Below are 6000 nucleotides of genomic sequence, written 5' to 3' on the forward strand. Positions count from 1 at the left end.
TAAGTAATAATTGGAAACTACAGATAAGAAATACTACAAGTGACGGTATAAGCTAAGTTGCGCGGAAGACGTGAGTAGTCTCGGCTCGTCCAAAACAGTCCCAAACCAGAACAGAGAATATCACATAGTTTACCACAAATTGAACCGCAAATCTTAAACATTCTACAAGTACTAAGTAGACCTGTACCACAAGCAGCTTTATTATTTTGACGCCATCGACTGAAGTTTGCCGGTATTTGTTGGCCTTTCTTACCACATATGAAGGAAGCTTTACATGAACTTATTTCGTGATATTGCGAAAGATATGACACTGTGAACAGAAACTGCTTCGAGTGCTGCAATGCTAGTAGTAACAAATTGTTTCAATGCAATGAGGTGAAATGAAAGGGAATGCCGGTGTGCAGCGCTTCCATGCTTAATGGATCAGTCGAGCTCACGAATTTCAGTCACGAATTAGGTGGACACTACTTTCGTGTCGGTAACGACAACTTCGTTCGGTATATTATAAGGTCTATCATATTGCAAACTCGTTAAATTCGTGTTAGTTCGGAAAAATTCTAATCCGCAAATAAGTTAGGAAATCTCTGCGTGGTTCAGCTCAATTAATATCCGAATTACGAAGGCAATTAAGACGAATCTTAGGAACACTCCTATAGGCTACTACCAATGCCGACAGAATGCGTGCAGCCGCGGTTGTCGAATGTAGGCCCTACCTTATTGACAAGAGGTCATATCGGGCGATAGCAATGCAATTATGCATGCATAGCATATTCAGAGTACCACTAATATAGTGGAGAGTATAGAAAATGTTTTAATACACAGGGAACAGAATGGTGATATTTAAATGGTGACTATACTGATTGTGTGATAATGATACATCCTATACCGATTACCGATATCATTATAGGCTTGATATTGATGCATACATACACATCAGTGTAGGGTACATGACAAAACCATGTCTCTAAATCATGTCAATGTATTTTATCCATTTCCCTCATTTCCCATCAGTATCAGTATTAGTTCATCATTTCAAAACACAACAAAACTGTGATACAATGAAAAGATAGGAACGTGTCGAAACGACTTGGAATATAGTCTTTGAAATCAAACACCCACCATGATCTATAGGTGACGTAGGCTTAAATAAGAGGCATATACAGATTGTACACTGGACGGAAAGAAAGAAGGGAAACATAAAACGACTAGAGATGAAAATGAATGACGCATGTGTCGATAGGCGAGATTGCTAAGTCAGATCGAGGTCCCGTAATCTTGAAGCCTGACTATAGTATATTCAGTATGTATTTAGATTGTGGACTACATTAAAAGTGGATATGATTTCAATGTACGCGGTAGGTTTCGTCCTTAGTGTGATTATTGCAGATGGATATTCGTTTCAAGTCTGACAAATACTGAACACTGTGTGCTATTTTTCTTACATAATACCGACATCTGTTTACTAATTGATGGATATTCGATTGCGGGATGACAATACGACAATAATAATGTCTTGGTCTGTCAACTAGCATTTGACTGACCACCGAATCGACGAAAAGATAGACGGATGGGGCATGCAATATATATATATGGTATTCATATTATGCAATACAGAAGTCTGGAGACATTTCATTTATTGCATGAGAATCAGTCGTATCAGAAAGCTATGTGTGAAAGTATCTTCAATTACATGGATACGAATAGTCATCAGCTAAACTCAACTCCGAGATATAGTTGGTATAGGGTACTAGTATTCCATTTCCAGCCTATACGGTCTAATTTCTCTTGATCGTAGTTGCGTTCCAAACATTGAAGATGGTGAGTGGTGAAATAGACAGAAATCATTATGGGATTGTATGTGGTACTGATATATTTTATCTATACACGTGCTGGTTAAGTAAACCAAAATGTACGAAATGTCAAAATTTAAGATGTAAATTATATATTAAATACTGCCGCTTGAAATCTGAATGGGCTTAGGCGGACAGACTTGAACTTCACTGATTTCTTCAAAAATATACAATCGTCTTCATCTCTCGACACTTCTCTGATGAAGCGCAGGTTAAATTCATTCTATAAATTAAAAGTGCATCTTCGGATAACACGCGTGAATTTATTGGATTGAGGGCGAATTTGATCATGATCTTGATTTATCAGAATGCATTATCCTAATTAGTAGTACGCTGAAAACTGTGATCGGCATCTCTACTTCAACGTTCCAAGTTCAGTCCCAGGGTTTCTGTCACGGTGTGTATTAAAATACGATCAGGTGATGTATGACAGCTTCAATCGCATTCGTGACCGGTGGTTTTCACTTTCTTCAACATCTTTTGGCAACCTTCGATTGTTTGGTGGTGAGAACGAACCAGATCGTGATTAGAAAACGCTTCTAATGAGAAACGAACTTACCAACCCGTTTTTACGCGTCATAAATATTAGCAGCAAGTTTGATTTTCGAATATGTTCGCTGGAAGTGTGCAAAGTCCCGCGCTACGTTACCGAGAGAAAGTAATTTGTCGTAATAGTTTCGGTATGGATTTTGATATTTCGAGCTAAATCGAACCCGCCCGGTAATATAGCTGTACGTAACTAATAGCTCAAATTTCCGTGGATTTTCTAATCGCCGAATATATGTGGAAAAGTTTCAGCCGCGTATCATAATTACTATAATGAACGTTGACGAGAGAGCACTTTTGAGCAAATTATCAGAGAAGGACTGGATTGGCAGTTATTGTTATTGCACGTTATGTTAAGTCACAGTACTAGCGAGAAATAGCACCTCAGTTGACACCAACCCGTTTGAGGTCGGTGCTTTTCGAATTGACGTGTGATAGAGGGTTACAGCAAATAAATGCGATTATATAGCTTCCGTGGAGTTACATATACTTGGTTAATGGTTGTATAGCTAAGTAGCTAGTAGCTACTCGCGATGCGTACTGGAGAAGGTTGATGAACGGAATCCAGTTTATTGATATCACATGCGCTATCTGCGTGAGACTGTCCTATATCCCGGACTCAAGTCCGTGTTCTGACGGTTACAATAAGATATTGAACAAGCGATAGCCTTAATAAATCATGTTTAAATGAAACATATGTGCTATGGTGTAATGCAATCGTAACACATATTGAATAGAATAGTGGACATGAGAAGTTGTATGTTGAATATGTGTCAGTGACATTATTGCGGATACTGCATACGCATGAAATACCTCCAGCCACGTTTCGAAACAAATAAGACATCTTTCCGTTTTTCTCGCTCGAGTGGCAATAGGCTACTGTTGAAAACGTATTGAACAATTTCCATTACCGCAACAAATCTTAACACGAGATGATATTGCTATAGCTATACTAAACTTCACAGAAGGACAGGCTGAAAGTGCTCCAGCCTCCAATTTAATTGATCGCCTGATGGCTGGCTGGTATTCGTATAACGACATGAGGCATATAAGAAAAATTAGGGGTATAATTTTCCAGGCTTTGGAATGTGGAAAATTCCAAGTTCATATTTCGTTTGATTGTATAGGCTACTCGTAATCGCAATGATCGTGATATTCGTACGCATTTAACGCATAAGGTATATCCCGTTAAAGAACTACCGTACACTGTTGCCATCAATGAGGACATTACTATTGGAATTCCATACGTGATTCCACGTACCATGATGTTAGTGTTTTCGGTAACTACGTCACTACATAGCGGCAACCAGCAATAGCGGTATAGTTTAGATATCATCTGCCCAACACTGATTGACGTCAGACATGCTGTACGGGAAGCAATTGTTGAAGCCCGACACCAATTAACCAGATAGAGAAGCAGTTGTTGAAATACCCTTTGTGAATAAATTAAACAGAACGAATTTATTTACTTGGATACATGCGGCAGCATAATTGTTACATGCTTCCGCAATTTATGTAGTAAATCGAATGAATTGTACTTCGCGGACGCGGCATGGTATCAAAAGCCATGTCATTTGTCTTCGAATGGCAATTCTCATAAGAGAGAGTATTATCGATGCCGTATACTATTCATGTTCATAAAACATGAGGTAAACATGGATGTGGAATTGAGAAAACTGGATTTGAAGAGTTTGGTCGGATTCGGAACGTATATGGATTTACGCTTTTCGCAGTCGGATATGTACTTGGACATTAAATTTATAACATTTCCGATTTTAATGCGACGTTTGTACAAATGTCAGTCATCACCGACCTGAATGTTGAAATATTCGTACATAAATTCAGGATTTCAATTTGGATTTCGGATTTAAATGCGATCTACAGAACAGAATTTAGAATTGAAAATTATAATTCCGCTCATCTCTTACGAAAACCAGACGCATCCGAAGCAGTCCCCGGTCGCAGTTGCCGAAGAAGCATTCCTGAGGGCAAATGAAAATTTCATAGGGTCGGCATTTGAACGCGTGTTTAGCACTGGAGTAAAATACTAGTACACCCCCATAAGCATTTTTTACCTAAGAATGCACACGTGTACAGGTACAACATTACACTACATGGATATATACATTGTTTCCGTAGCCCTTCGGGATGCGTCCACAACCATATTTACGCTGATCATGACCGGTCGAACCAGATGAACTGTTACAGTGGAGTGGTTTTGATGTGCTAGTCATCTGCTGCCACGACTCGCGCCAAGACTAATCTTATCCGGCTTCAAGGAACAGACGGATTGTTCCACTTGCCAGAGGTTCGCCAGCTGCAACACGAATAGAAACGTGTCTGCAGATGACATGATTTCCTCAAATCATCACGATTGCCTGTGGATTCACAATCCCGAGGTGCAATTAAAGTAACATTCGTCTTCCAGACACTCCAAATATTGGCAACTTTAAACTATGGATTAGGAACTGTTAAAAACCGGCGGAGTAGAGCTACCTACATGTTCTGAGCTCAACGAAAGTTCTCGGCGTTTAGTTGCCAACACATGTAGTAGGTAGGTATTACGCTAAAACTGTGCCTTTCCGTATTGTTCAATAATGAATGTACTGTGTAAATACTGAACGTTCAATTGGCATACTTTGAATACTCACTAATCAGTAATAATTAAATGCAAGGCAACGTCATAGATCTTGTTTTGTTAAGAATAATTATTGCCGTGTGAAAAATAAATGTAATAAAGAGTTTCCGGTGCTCTGTTGTAAAACTGGTTCGTTGCATTTGATCTTTAATTACCAATTTATAAATGCACATTGTCATCGTTAAGAAATAAATAGCTTGATAAAATATCGCACATAAAATATGGGATGTATGCATCGACTGTATCCTGCATTGTGTAATGTGCATTGTACATAATATACTGACTTGGTAGTCATTTATACCCTGTCGTTACCAATGAATGGATGTTTCGATGAAATGAGCACTGCGCGAGTGCACTATAGTCATTAGACCGAGATGGCTTACTATCAGTCTGAATCGTGTGTAAAAGTGCAACCTCACGAGAATAAAGCCCCTGACCAGAGTGCCGTCTCTCGGTCAGTACTATATTTGTCATAGATATCGTTAAATCACTCATACTCGATTTACATTGCATATATAACAGTGCCAACAGTTAGCATAGTTATATGAAAGAAGGTATTGTTGAATTGCAACAAAGAACAATATGCTACTGGTATGGCATGCAAATGGTCTGGCTCCATATCCCGCGAATATCTGGTTCGATTACCCGCTGTCCAGAAGATGCAACCGTCTGAAGGTCATTGTCGTACCAGCTGGTACGGCTATACCTAAAACACGAATATTTTCCGCATTCGATGTCGCCAGAACGAAACACGAGTACTGTTGTGGTATGCTTCCGGGAACGTATACGTTGTGAAAATCGGCAGCTGATAACTAGTCACGTTTGATAGATCCACGTCTAGCTCACAGCGGTTATCGAGACCAAAGTTCAGACTTGGCATATCCCCAAGTTGGCGAATTTCACTAACACCACCTCCGCGTTGGCGCCACGAGGAATAAATATAACGAACCTGACTACCGACGCATT

This window comes from Botryllus schlosseri, chromosome 16 (genome assembly GCF_051294905.1).
Source record: "Botryllus schlosseri isolate E-star chromosome 16, Bs_hap1, whole genome shotgun sequence".
NCBI classification, from domain to species: Eukaryota; Metazoa; Chordata; class Ascidiacea; order Stolidobranchia; family Styelidae; genus Botryllus; species Botryllus schlosseri.